At 43.7% G+C, this 14,812-nt stretch overlaps 1 protein-coding gene across 2 annotated transcripts in view; it reads right to left on the bottom strand.

Moving 5' to 3' along the window:
• Positions 1-11,179, bottom strand: part of LOC125432431 (alpha-1,6-mannosyl-glycoprotein 4-beta-N-acetylglucosaminyltransferase-like) — a 38,247-nt gene extending 27,068 nt beyond the window's left edge. Inside the window, exon 1 of one of the 2 annotated variants that reach the window (XM_048495936.1) lies at positions 9,927-11,179. The gene's annotated coding sequence lies outside the window, so the exon portion shown is untranslated. Of the gene's footprint in view, positions 1-9,645; positions 9,685-9,926 lie in introns of those variants that run through there. The other variant, XM_048495935.1, reaches the window with a different exon arrangement.
• Positions 11,180-14,812: the final 3,633 nt, after the last annotated feature.

The raw sequence follows: 14,812 nt of genomic DNA, 5'->3' as shown, positions 1-14,812 counted from the left end.
TGCTGGTTGGTAGATAGGCAGGACTTCCTTGTGGGGTGGGACTTCCTGTTTGGCAGGTGGGACTTCCTGTTTCTGGAGCCCTGAGGTGGGACTTCTAGTGTTTTGCCTGCAATCCGGCTGCTGAAACAACTTTAAAATAACTGTAAATTGTATTTTGGGTTGATTTGGGCCATGTGTGAGGGTTTTCAAGGCTGCAGAAGAGTGTGTTGAGTGTGGGGCCATTTGTGACATTGAGGAATGAATGGAAATAAAAATAAAAGTTTATAGAGATTAATTTGGATGTTTGGTCTGTGTGGAAGGCGCACGTGTTTGACTGTGGCAAGGATGGGCCGGTAGAAGGGTGTTTCCGAGTGTAGGGATGTTTGGTGGCTGATGAAACAAATTGAAAGAAAATTTTATTTTGGGTTGCTTTGGGCTCTGTGTGCTTGTGTTTGACTGTGCCAGGGTTGGGGCTCTTGTAGAAGCGCGCATGCGCGTGTGTGTAAGGGGATTATCCTTGAATGTGCTCTTGTGTTAGGGTTTTGGGGCTTGTAGAAGCCTGTTTCTGTCTGTGTTGGAATTTGTGGCTTTCTGTGGAATGAAATAAAATAATATAAATTGTATTATGTGTTGATTTGAGCTCTGTGTGGAAGGTGCTTGTGACTTGTTACCAAAAAACAGTAATATAAACCAGAATGCTGCAGTTAGTAGTTTGTCTGATCTGGACTTTGCAGAAGATACCTATGTTTGTGGGTCTGTTCCCCTGCTATGCTGAAGTCTGCTTTGGGGAGGTCACTAGTGTGGAGCATCCACACAGCCCTAGCTGCTAGGGAGGTGTTTTTTTTTTGCTGGGACTGGGCCAACAGCCTGGCTGGAGCCCAGGGGCTGCTTCACAGGGAGCCTCTTCAGAGCGAAGCAAACCCTCTAATCCCTCCTCTGTAGACAGCATCCTCACACCCCCTGACTTGGCTTGCTTATTTGTAAATGTGTATATTAGCAGTAAAATAATGTTTAAACATTCATTTATATTTCACCACTAGCCCCCATCCCATTTTCTCTGCTTGAGCTGCAAGGCGTTTTGAGAAAATGACAAGAAACACAGAGGCAGTTGAATAAAATTTTATTTTTATACGTTCTTAAACATATGTTCTAAATTTTACAGACCTATTCAGCTATCATCTGCAAAAAAGCTGTTTCTCATCCCTGATCATCCCAATTTCCCCTTCCCGACACAGATTTTTTTAACAAGAATTGCAGAAAACTGCCTGTTTTCTGTTTCAAGAAAATCACCCCCCAGTCAACCCACCCACCCACCCACCCACACTTCGCCACAAAGAAAAGCATGCATTTTAAAAAACACCCTTCCCAAGCAGACCCATACAGACATGAAGGAAGTTTCTCCGTCCACTCTTATAGAAAACAGCATGCGTTTTAAGAAAAAAACCAGTGCACGCACATACACAGACACACACAATCATCTTATTCCTCCTCCCAGCTGCATTTTAAAAACTCAGGCATTTCCAAAGCACCCCAAAGCCTCCAAAAAAAGCACTTTCCCAGGGACCCTGTCCTCCCAAATTAACCCTTACCCTTCCCAAGCAGCAAGGACAAATTTTTCTTTCACAAAAGGCTGCAGGATAGTTGCTTCTCATCTAGCACATGTTTTTACAAAAGAAGTGCTTCAGTTGCACTTCAGTTGCCCCCCCACACACACTTTCCCTCCCTCCCCTTCCCAAGCTCAGCTGCATTTTAAAAACTCAGGATTTTCCAAAGCACCCCACAGCCTCCAAAAAGCCTTTCCCCCAGAAAGTCTTTCTTTCCCTTTTTTTTAAAAAAAGCATGCATTCCTCCCAATGAACAGCCACCCTCCTCCCCTCCAGGCAGTTTAAAATTTTACATTTCAAGAAAGCTGCTGGCTAGCAGCCCCTCATCAGGACATGTTCTTTTACAGAAGAATCCCCTCCCCAGCCTCAGAGAAATGCAACCCCCCCTCTCTTACACAAAGCATTTACACAATTCAGCCATCTCCTATTTCCAGCCCCAGCCAAACCTTTGTCACAGAGGCATAGCAGCCATCCCAGAGAAAAGCATGCAGTTTAAAAAGCACCCAGCCAAATCTTTGGCACAATCTTCTGCAAATACTGCATTTGAGGAAAGGGCAGGCTGTTCCTGGGCTTCTCTCTATGGAAAGTGTGCTTCTGCTTGCTGGCCAATGGAAACTCTTCTCAGATGTGATGCGCTAAAGTAAAGAAAACTCTTGTTCCCGCCCCTCTCTATTTGAAAAATAATCAGTGCTCTGTGGACTGGGGACGATTGAATCAGCTAGACCAGGGGTAGGGAACCTTTAACACTCAAAGAGCCATTTGGACCCGTTTTCCACGGGAAAAGAAAACACTTGGAGCCGCAAATAATTTTTGACATTTAAAATAAAGATAACACTATATATATAGGGTTTTTTTGACCTTTTACTACACTCATTCTGAGAAGCGCATGGATGCGCCCGCCCTACTGCCTGCAGGGCGGGCAAGGATGAAGCCGGTGGCTCGGCTTCACCGGCTGCCGGGAAAGCGCCCGCCCCGCTCCAATGGGGCGAGCGAGAGGGGAAGCCCACGGCGCGGCCCAGCCGACCATGGGCAGTTGGTGCGCCCGCCCTGCTGCCTGCAGGGCAGGCAAGGATGGGTCCGGCGGCTCGGCTTGTGGAGCCGCAGTTTAAGGGCAGAAGAGTCGCATACGGCTCTCGAGCCGCAGGTTCCCTACCCCTGAGCTAGACTCAGGCGTGGTCGTATTATCTTGTCCAAGCACAGACAAGTCCTGACATGTCCCTTAGGCTGTCTAGCTTTAATTTCTCTGCTATTAATGGCCTGTACAGGTAACAGCTGTTCATTTTCAGAACACTCAGTGAGGAACAATTAATGTTTTTGTTATCAATGTGTAAATAGGATCTGGTATTCCTTATTTGCATATTATTTATTTATTAAAACATTTATATCCCACCATTCCTCATGATTCATGGGAGCTTATGCTGTATTGCATTAAAAATCTCTCTCTGATGAATTAGCACAGGCCCTTCATGAATGAGCACAAGCCCCTTCTACACACACATGCTTCTACAAGAGCCCCAACCTTGGCACAGTCAAACACAAGCACACAGAGCCCAAAGCAACCCAAAATAAAATTTTCTTTCAATTTGTTTCATCAGCCACCAAACATCCCTACACTCGGAAATACCCTTCTACCGGCCCATCCTTGCCACAGTCAAGCACATGCGCCTTCCACACAGACCAAAACATCCAAATTAAACTCTATAAACTTTTATTTGAACCAAGCTTCTTAGGAGGCGAATCCGAGGAACTAGCGAAGATAGTGGTAGACAAGGAAGAAGTTCTGGCAGCCATTGATAAACTAAATGCTACCAAATCCCCTGGCCCAGATTGCATTCACCCAAGAGTTCTTAAAGAACTCAAGAATGAAATTGCTGATCTTCTCACTTTAATATGCAACTTATCCCTGAAATCAGGCTCCATCCCTGAAGACTGGAAGATGGCCAATGTCACACCAATCTTTAAGAAAGGATCTAGGGGGGACCCGGGAAATTACAGGCCAGTCAGTTTGACATCTGTTCCTGGTAAATTAGTAGAATCTATCATTAAAGATAAAATTATAAAACATATAGAAAAGCAAGACCTGCTGAGGAAGAGTCAGCATGGCTTTTGCAGAGGCAAATCCTGTTTTACAAACTTACTAGAGTTCTTTGAGGGTGTAAACAGGCATGTGGAGAAGGGGGACCCAGTGGACATTGTCTACTCGGATTTCCAAAAGGCTTTTGACAAAGTTCCTCACCAGAGACTATTGAGAAAACTCAGCAATGAAGGAATAAGAGGGGAAGTCCTCCTATGGATTAAAAACTGGTTGAGAAACAGGAAGCAAAGAGTGGGTGTAAATGGGAAATTCTCATAATGGAGAGATGTAGGGAGTGGTGTCCCCCAAGGATCCGTTTGGGACCAGTGCTCTTTAACCTATTCATAAATGACCTGGAAATAGGGGTGGGTAGCGTGGTGGCCAAGTTTGCAGATGATACCAAATTATGTAGGGTGGTGAGAACCACAAAGGATTGCGAAGAGCTCCAAGCGGACCTTGATAAATTAGGTGAGTGGGCTCAGAAATGGCAAATGCAGTTCAATGTAGCAAAATGTAAAGTGATGCACATAGGGGCAAAAAATCCACACTTCACATATACGCTACAGGGGTCAGTGCTATCAGTCACAGACCAGGAAAGGGATTTGGGCGTCTTAGTTGATAGTTCCATGGGAATGTCAACTCAATGCATGGCAGCTGTGAAAAAGGCAAACTCTATGCTGGGGATCATGAGGAAAGGAATTGATAATAAAACTGCAAAGATTGTCATGCCCTTATATAAAGCCGTGGTGCAACCGCACTTGGAGTACTGTGTTCAGTTCTGGTCGCCACATCTCAAAAAGGATATTGAAGAGATAGAAAAAGTGCAGAGAAGGGCAACGAGGATGATTGAGGGACTAGAGCGCCTTCCTTATGAGGAGAGGCTGCAGCGTTTGGGACTCTTTAGTTTGGAGAGGAGACGTCTGAGGGGGGATATGATTGAAGTCTACAAAATTATGCATGGGGTAGAAAAGGTTGATAGGGAGAAATTTCTCTCTCTTTCTCACAATACTAGAACAAGGGGGCATACATTGAAAATGCTGGGGGGAAGAATTAGGACTAATAAAAGGAAACACTTCTTCATGCAACGTGTGATTGGTGTTTGGAATATGCTGCCACAGGAGGTGGTGATGGCCACTAACTTGGATAACTTTAAAAGGGGCTTGGACAGATTTATGGAGGAGAAGTCGATTTATGGCTACCAATCTTGATTCTCTTTGATCTGAGATTGCAAATGCCTTAACAGTCCAGGAGCTCGGGAGCAACAGCCGCAGAAGGCCCTTGCTTTCACATCCTGTAGGTGAGCTCCCAAAGGCCCCTGGTGGGCCACTGCGAGTAGCAGAGAGCTGGACTAGATGGACTCTGGTCTGATCCAGCTGGCTTGTTCTTATGTTCTTATGTTCTTATTTTTATTTCCATTCATTTCCATTCATTTCCCAGCCACAAATGGTCCCACACTCAACACATTCTTCTGCAGCCCTGAAAACCCTTACACATGGCCCAAATCAACCCAAAATACAATTTACAGTTATTTTAAAGTTGTTTCAGCAGCCAGAGAGCAGGCAAAACACTGGAAGTCCCACCTCAGGGCTCCAGAAACAGGAAGTCCCACACCATACAGGAAGTCCTGCCTACCAACCAATCAGCACGCACCATGTAAGTAAAGCCACGCCCCAAAAACTGTCAAAATAGTTTTATGAGTAAAGCTACCTCCCTAAACTACTCCTAGATCGTGTTCTTAGTGCTGCAGTCTCAGTAGCACATAGGATTGCCAGGTCTCCCCCGACCACTGTCAAGGGATGGAGGGGGAGGGATGTGAGATCCAAGTTGGGAGATTTGAAAATGGAGCCTGGATAGGATAAGGACCTCAGTCACAGAATTGACCCTCCAAAGCATTCACTTTCTCTGAGGGAACTGATTGCTGTAGTCTGGAGATGAGTTGTAATTTGGGGAAGGAAGTCTCCAGATCCTGCTGTAGGCTGGCATCCTTTGTAGCACATCTTGCCCATCTGTATGTGCATAAGCAAACACCAGCATCAGAGGGAGTTCCCAAATATCAGAGCAGAAACCATCCCACTACCTTCCTTGATTCTGCCATCTGCTTCTAAGAAAGCTTATGATTCATGGTTGCTTCAAGTATTGCTTCCCCAGTAAATGGTAGTGTGGAAAGACAGAAATATTTCCCCAGTCATTTGAGCAAGCAACACCTACCACACCCTTGCCTTTAAAAGAGGGACTTTGAGAGTTTCCATTCTGAGTCTGGCATTGTGGATGACAAAGAAACAACTGGTTTCACTGTGACTGAGAGCCTTCCTCGGCCCATAAGGAAGCAGTTTGTCAGCATGTGAAATTTACAGACACTTTTTTCCCTGGTAGAAACTGTGACTTACCTAGAAAGGGCTTACGAGCTGCCTACTCTGAACTGGGTATGTCTAGCTCTTGCTGTGTATATGTATTACAGGCTTGAACTTTCTGAACAGTGTTTTTCCTTTCCTTTTTGGAACTGCAGCGCTGTGTGGGAGTGGCAGTAACACCTGTGTAGCTGAACCTTTCCTTGGGTTTATTATTTTTTATTTTTTTGCCCTCATGTCACAGCTGACATATGGCAACCTTGTAAGCTTTCTAAGATTAGAGGAGTTTCCTTATGCCTTTTATATTCCTTGGACATTTCCCATTCAAATACTAGCTGGAGTCATGACTGAGTATATGTGAATGGCCCAAAGTCACCTAGCAAGCTTCCATTGTGAGTGTGGGGTTTTGAACCTGGTTTTCCAGGTCCTAGTCCGACATCTTAACCACTATAAAGTTCTGGCTTCCTGTAGAGGATCATGTTTTTCAGCAACCTGGGAGTTATATTTTGCTGTGTAGCAGCTCTAATTTATGATGGACTAAAATTTTGTTAGTTTTTAAGGTGCCACTTCACCAGACTTTACTAAACTAAAATTCTTATAAACAAGACACCTTTTTTTTAAAAAAAAAATCCAGTTTCAAATATATTTCAGAGCCTGAGTTTTTCATAAACAGTTACTGCTGCAGGTTTGTTGTTACCTGTGTCTGCTCCACATGATCTAGTTGCTAAGTGAATGCAGATAACACCTCTTTTTATGCAAGGTCAGTCTTTGTATGTACAAGCTACAATGATCAAGTAACATCAATAGAAAAATGGTGATATGACTTTATGCTCCTCAATAAAAAACGGTGCTTTTGTTCTGCTGGCAAGGGTGGGGGGACATGGGCTAGGCTGGACCAGTTGGGCACCCAGGCAGATAACTGACTGAGGCGAGATTGTATACTGACAGTCCGAGGGTCAGGACAGTAGCAAGCAAAGGCATAGTCAGGCAGTCCAGGTGTCAATTCAGGTAGACAGGCTGAGCCAGAGTTCAGAGAAGCTGAGGGAGATCAGGTATGTGAAGCTTCCCTATGAAGCATTGTTAGTTGTCGAACAGAGTTCATGCCGAGGCATAAATAGAATACTGCCTAGGAATCTCCACAAGCACTCAGTCCCCCACTATGTCTGCTTTGAGCCCCCCCCCCCTTGCTATAGCGTGTGGCTATTCTGGCACTTCGCCTGAAGTTCCTGATGTATGGTTACTGCGGACTGGCCCATAACAGCTTTGCCACCTAGAAAGGCTTTGCAAATAGTTGTGTCCAGGGATGGGGCTGTCTCACAGCACCCAGAAACCTGTTCCACCCTACCCCCTTGTTTCAAATGCCCACAGAGGGATTCTGAAGCACGCCACAACCAACAGCCCTGTCCCTGGACTTACCAGAAGGAGCAGGGACTTCCACCAAGCCAGCAGCAAGAAGGATCAGCAGAGAAATGGCAAGAGAGCCTGAGCAGCAAGAACAAGCCTCAACAGTTACAGTGAACAGGGTGGAGGCAGCATGGCCTTGACCAAGCAGCAGTCCTCAGTAGCCTCAGAGCTGGCACCACCCCAGGCAGGCTGTAATCATGAAGGAGGGTCAGGAAGGCTGAAGAGCCAGTCTCAGGCTGACATGGCAAGACAGACAGCTCACCAGCCACTAGGAGGTTAGAGCAGGGAGCTCCCAGGAGGGAGGGAACCTCCTGAGAGGAATAAAAGGGAGGCAGGGCAAGTGGGAATTGGTTGGTGTGGTGCAGGGGCTCATGCTTGCAGGAGTCCTGTTAACTACCTGATGCAAGTAAAGAAGATATGAACTGAAGCTAAAGTAATGTCCTGTTTGTTCCAAAAGTGTGGCTGAGTTCCTATGTGGCCAAGGTAGCCTACCCTGCAGGGTGGCTGGCAAAGCGGAACTTACAAGTTGTGTCCCCATTTGAAGACATGGTAGTTTTTCTCTGGAAAACTTTAATAGGTTTTTTCCTTCTTCCTGGTGGAAGACAGATATTTCAAAATATCACCCTTACAGCAAACATGCAGAGAGTTACACATATAAATGTGCATAGAACATGCACAAAGCATAAATGCTCCAAAAATAATTTAATTCAGGTAAATATACATACAAATTGTCCCAGTTTTAGTCATGTCTAAATGATGATGAATATTGGTGGGGTGGGGAGCTTCCCTAAATAATCAGTCTGAAATAGCAGACAACTTTCATACATGTGACTCTGCTAATAAAACTATGCAGTCACTGTCGATACAAAATTAGCTTCAGGAGGTCAGCATTATTGAGGGGCTGGATCCAAACAAATAGCCCCACAACCCCTGAAATTTTCTGGTCAAATTAGAGTTGCAGAAACGCACAATTGTTACTGCAGCACTAACTTGTCAATTTCCTTCTGGCAAGGCAACTTCCCTTGTCAATTCCACTCATTCCTAATTGTAGACACAGTGTATCCTCACCTAAATGTCCCATTACTAATGCAAGATGAAATTGACAAAGCTGGTACAATCAATCTGGCTTGTGTCTATGCCCTAAGGTCACATTGATAATGTGATATAATACTAACAACAACAACAACAACAACAACAAAACACATTTAAAATTTCCTTTCCAAACTGAGGATGAGAGGGAAGAGAAATTTTTGTTAACCATCAAGTCACAGCTGACTTACGGTGAGTCTGTAGGGTTTACAAGGTTAGAGATGGTCAGAGGTTCTCTGTCAAAGGTGGTTTGTCACAACCCTGGTATTCCTTGGAGATCTCCCATCCAAATACTAACCAAGGTCAGTGCTGAGATTGTGTGATTTGGCCCATGGTCATCAAGGAAGTTTTCATGGTGTGAATGGGGATTGAAACCCAGGTTTCCCAGGTTCTACTCTGACACCTTAACTACTACACTATGCTGACTCTCAAGACTTGCAATAATGGGTATAAATTATGGGCAGAGTGGTAAACTCCCCCTCATTGGCAGCAGCCTTTAAATAGAGACTGAACACTCATCAGGGATGCTTTAGATCAGGGGTCTGCAACCTGTGGTTCTCCAGATGTCCATGGACTACATGGACTGTCAAAATACATGGACTGTAAATTGGGGCTGATGGGAATTGCAGTCCATGAACATCTGGAGAGCCACAGGTTGCAGACCCCTACTTTAGATTAATCCTAGATTGTGCAGGAGGCTTGACTGGACTACATGGCCTGTAGTGTGTTTGTGTGTGTATGAAACAATGTACACACACACACATTTACTTAATTTTTTAAAATGATGTTTGACAACCAGAGAGGGCAGCTGCCTAATGCAAGTCCCAACTGCTCCCCTCAGTTCTGACACAACTGGACAGGAATTCTGTTCCTTTTCTCATTCTCCCAAATGATAATTGAAATGTTAAAGCCCGACCTCCAAAATCAAGGGCAAGAGACTCAGAGGAGGATACTGCCAATCTGGCTTCTTTCTCAGCCTGTTGCATTTGCAAGAAGCTGAGACAAAAGTGATTTCAGTGGCACTGGTGTCTTCACCAAGCCGTACAATTTTATCTTACTGCATATTCTGTGAGAAATGCCAAGTCCCAGCTCAGACATTGCCCACCTCTCTCCTGTTGTAAAACTACAAAGAAAAGAATAGACTTACAAACCCAGCGAAGAAGTGCGCCTCTGTGTACAGGGTGGCCTCAGGGCAGAGCTGAGGAGCTTCTGGGAATAAGGTTAGAAAGCACAGCTCACCAGACACAAAAGAGTTCCGAAGCTGTGTATCAGAGGAGTTTTTTTAATCCCCAATTACAGGCAAGTGTCAAATTGCAACTCTGGTCACTCTGTTCCAGTACAGAAATACAGTCAACAGGGAAAATAAGTCAACCTGATCCCCTTCAAGAGAAGAGGAGCAGATAAGAGGAAATCTCATGCCTTACCCACCCTTTGAGCTGCTGCTAGAAGGAATCATAGAGCCGTGCAGCATCCTTGAATCGGGTTACAGCTGACCTCACCCCTCTCCATTATTCAAGTGACTCAGCCAGCGAGGAGTAACAAGCTCAAGCTCAGAGCTCAAAGCAGGGATGAAAGAAGAGGAACACTTTTGTCTAATCCAGGAAAATGACCAAAGGACAGGAATTGCCCAAGACAGGAACATAAATACACACAGAAAGAAGGATAGTTACAGTGCAAGAAGCTGTGGGGGAAAGAAGATAAGATGGGAGAAACCAAAGGATACGGCTGAGAGGGAAGGGTAGAGCCATTTAAGTCAGAAGAAGGCTGCTTAGGTGGGAGGAAGGTTTCAGACTTTGCTCACCTGAGTCCACCCAAATGACTAATAAAACCACAGACACAAGATAGAACAGGGCAGGGCAGGGCATTTGTGGCCAGTCTATATAGAAGATAATATGCAGTACTACTTCCCTGTGTCTACTAATGCTTTCTAGCCTCTGTTCTCCCTCCTCAAAACCTGGTCATAATCTCTGCCTGTTCTCTCTCTCCAGTCTTCCTTGCAAAAACAATGAGACAGAGGTTGTTTTCTTCCTACCAGTATTTAAAGAAACCCCACCCCATACTGTAGTGGTTGATTAACATTAGATTTTGTACAGACTAAAACATGTTTTCCTTCAGGTTTAATTAATCCAGAATATATTTTTGTAATTTTGAAAAAAATAGTTTCCACAATAATCTAAATCAATTGCATGGGATTCTCTGTATGCAACAGAGTAGACCATATAGATCAGATTATAAAATCCTACTAATAGAGACAGGAATGAGCAAAAGTTGTGACTACCAACACATGGGTGTATGCACATGGGCATTTACTTCAGTTACCTTTCCATGTTTCATATTTCCTTTTTTCCTCCTGGTTCCATGTATTTCTTCCTGTTTTTTTCTTGTTGTGCCATTCCCATTCCTTCTTTATTCTAATAACTAGCTGCTGCTAAGGGAGATGAATAGAAAATTATGTACTCTCACTCAGAAAATTAACTATATAGTAAATCAGTTTGCCCATGATTCATAAAATCCATGAGAGTGGAATGGTGAAGAAATAAAAACTTCTCATCCTATGGGACTGGGTACTGGCAGTCAGAGTCCCAACCATGATTTCACCATTGTAAAACTCAGGCATCATCCATTGCTGGAGCTGAATTATTCAAGTAATTTTAAAGCTGTTTCTCCAAAGAGCCAGGGGATTGTATAGGGCAGGGGTCTGCAACCTGCGGCTCTCCAGATGTTTATGGACTACAATTCCCATCAGCCCTTGCCAATTGGCCATGCTGGCAGGGGCTGATGGGAATTGTAGTCCATGAACATCTGGAGAGCCGCAGGTTGCAGACCCCTGGGTTAACCTGCTCCTCAGTTTCATACTCACAATCCTGTGAAGTAGACTTGGTGGAAAATGACTAGCCCAAGATTATCCAAGGAGTTTCAGGGTATTCTGAGATTTGAGCTTAGGGCTCCTCCTAAATCCAACCTCCAACCACTACGTACACTGGCTTTTTACTGTGGCTCTGAGGACACTTATCCCATGGTTAAATCATCTAGCAGTCAATGCTATTTGCTACTCAGAGAAATTATGAAAGGGAGAACAGAAAGTCAAATGACTCCTGCTTCTTGGAATCTCTGAATCAACATAGTCATCGCTTAGGTGGAGGAGCAGATATCAAACCTGGTTTTTCAAATTAGAGTCCACTTACTCTTAACCACTAGGTATCACTGTCTTAAGATAAGAAATCACTTAACTTTATATTCATTATCAGATGTTTAAACACTTGAACTTGACTGTAATGATGTTGTAAAACTGGATAAATAGCAGAAATATGCAAGTTTCACAAAATTACTATGTGACCTTATTATAATGCAATAAAAGTTAAAAAGATACGGCTATATATTTTTATGTTCAAAATTAAGATGCTCTATACCTGGAAGATAACAGGCACATTTTTTCTTTTTGCTCGCCAAGGAGGCACTACGGCCTTGAAGTACTGAATTAATTCCCTACGGAAAACTGACTGGGTACAAGCATAGAGATACATGTTGATGGCAGTATTTGTCATTTCCAGCATGGTACCAATATCTGTCACAATGTTAATACTCTTAGAATAATCCTGTCTATCAATGCTGTAGCAGGAAGTCTTGATGATAATCTGGGTGACAAACCTGGTGGTGCAGAGACAGGCAAATGTCATTGAAACAGTAAGCAGTAGGATAATTGATTTCTTCTTCTGACTGTTCAACTGGGAACCAGATGAGACTCCACGCAACACTCCTTGTGTGACACAGTGTACTTTGTTACTGAGGATTATCTGTCTTAAACTGAGACCATTTAAGGTGAAAATGATGATGTATGGAATAATATAAGTCAGAGAAGTCTGGAACCACACAAGTCCTTCAACATACATACTAGGCAAGTTAGGATTATATTTGCAGATAGCATCTCCTGTACTATTCTCTACCTCTGAATAGTTAGACCAGTAATAGGGGATCGCTACAGTGTAGCTGCAGATGTGGATCACAGCAATGGCAAAAAGTGCCTTCCTGGGGGAGCAGGTTCTCATCTTTAATCTGAAAGAGTTGATAGCAATGAAACGCTCAACAGTGAAGGATATCACCAGCCAGACAGAAGTGTTGACTGAGCCGTAGTTGAACACATCCCGTAGGGTACACCAGGGGTCTTCATACCAGAAAGGTCTAACACTGAAGGATGCTGGGATCATTTCAACTATGACGAGGAAAACAAGAACCACAGTGTCTGCCACTGACATAGCCATGAGATGATAGCGACTGGAGGTGGAAATAAGGCAGTCTTTTTGCCAGAAAATCATGAATGTCACAATATTTGCTGCAATAAAAAGAAAAAAGCCATGTAAATATCTGACACAGAAATAGTGGGTGATGCCTTGTTCTCTGGTTGTGTTTTCATGCTGTATAGAAATAGGATCCCCTTTAGAAGTGTCACTCAAATGGTGTCAAAACACTATCAGAACAGAAGTCTGCAGCCAGTACATTGGCTGGATAGTTCAAAGCAACGGGTGAACTTTAAATGCCACAAAATTCTACTGCTTTTCAGGCCTTCGTTTCATAGCTCTTATTCACTTTTCGCTTTTCCTTGTCTTCACTACTAAACTTGAACACGTGAAACTGCCTTATACAGAACAGACCTATCAAAGTTATAAGTGTCCGATCAGACCAGCAGTGGCTTTTCAGAATCTCAAGTGGATGCCCTTCACATCATGAAGCAATCCTTACAACTAGAGTCACCAGAGATTGAACCTGGAACCTTCTGCATGCAAACCAAATGTTCTGCCATTGAACCCCAGCCCCTCCCATACCATTCACCTTCTTGAACAGCTGGAGCAATGAGAGGGAATGACTACAGTGTAGTAGCCACATATGTTAGCCCAGCAATGGTTTCTTTAACTTACTACATTATTACTAGAACTAATCCAAAAAGAAAAATCAACAACATCTGGTAATATATATCCAGAGGTCTTTGGATGAATCTGTCATTCTATCCAACAAAGGGACTTAGACTCTTGAAAGATCATATCCTGAAAATCTTGTTGTTCTCTAAGGTACTACTGGATTCAAATTTGAATGCAGCTGTTCTACCACAGGACCTTGAAAATGTCCTTGTAGCAGTTTGCCTGAGACTTCACAGAGGTAATGCAGTTAATAAAGAATGTTTTAGTCAGTAGAATTACATATAGATCTTGCCCTGGGTTTTTTTCCTTCCCTGTCTGATTCATTGACTTGATAGAGGTTGCTGTCACAAGGAGGTTTTGCTCCAGTGTGGCATTCAAATAGGAGCAGACTTTTTAAAAAGCATTTACACAATGTTATCAGTTTCATTGAAGTGTGTACTATTCAGGTTTTCCCTTGCTTTGCCTCAGTTTCTCCCAAAACTTGGTTTGATACAATCTTTTTGAGAAAGATCAGCCAAAGCTTGGCATGCAGGTGGGAAGGTGCACATTTCTGCAGGTCTCATCCACCCTGGCACCATTTTCCATCACTCAGCCCTCCATGGCCACTTTCCCCAACCCAGGACTTTCTCCCTAAAATACATAACTAAATCTTGTAGTACCACAGTAATACTCCAGCTGCTGGTTTTAAAAACTCAAAAGTGCCCTCTGGTGGTAGGCGGGGAATAGTAGACATGGAAGCATGGAGAGAATAAAGGAGGGGTGTCCAACTCTGGTGCCCCAGATGTTCATGGAGTATGATTGGCCATGCAGGGGCTGATGGGAATCATAGTACATGAACATCTGGGGTGCCAGAGTTGGACACCTCTGAATAAAGTGTTGAGAAAACAGCTGAGTGGACTGTGTTGCTACCATGAATACCTCTTCATTTGTAATGGCAATGAACGCTCTCTGGAGCAACCACTGTGTAAAAGGACCGATGTAATCCTTTTTTTAAAAATTACTCTTTATTTCATCAGTTATAACAATAAACAACAACAAAAATCAGTTATCCTATCTTTCTTAACACACATATATATAGGGCTGCTAAGAACATAAGAAAGAGCCTGCTGGATCAGACCAGAGTCCATCTAGTTCAGCACTCTGCTACTTGCAGTGGCCCACCAGATGCCTTTGGGAGCTCACAGGCAGGATGTGAAAGCAATGGCCTTCTGCTGCTGCTGCTCCTGAGCACCTGGTCTGTTAAGGCATTTGCAATCTCAGATCAATGAGGATCAAGATTGGTAGCCAAAGATCGACTTCTCCATAAATCTGTCCAAGCCCCTTTTAAAGCTATAAATTGATGTAAATAGCCTAGCATTTTTCAGGAGCTTGCATCTCAAAGTTACCTTCCTGAATGACAGA

The sequence above is a fragment of the Sphaerodactylus townsendi genome, linkage group LG05 (assembly GCF_021028975.2).
Source record: "Sphaerodactylus townsendi isolate TG3544 linkage group LG05, MPM_Stown_v2.3, whole genome shotgun sequence".
NCBI classification, from domain to species: domain Eukaryota; kingdom Metazoa; phylum Chordata; class Lepidosauria; order Squamata; family Sphaerodactylidae; genus Sphaerodactylus; species Sphaerodactylus townsendi.
This window is presented reverse-complemented; position numbering and strand designations above follow the sequence as displayed.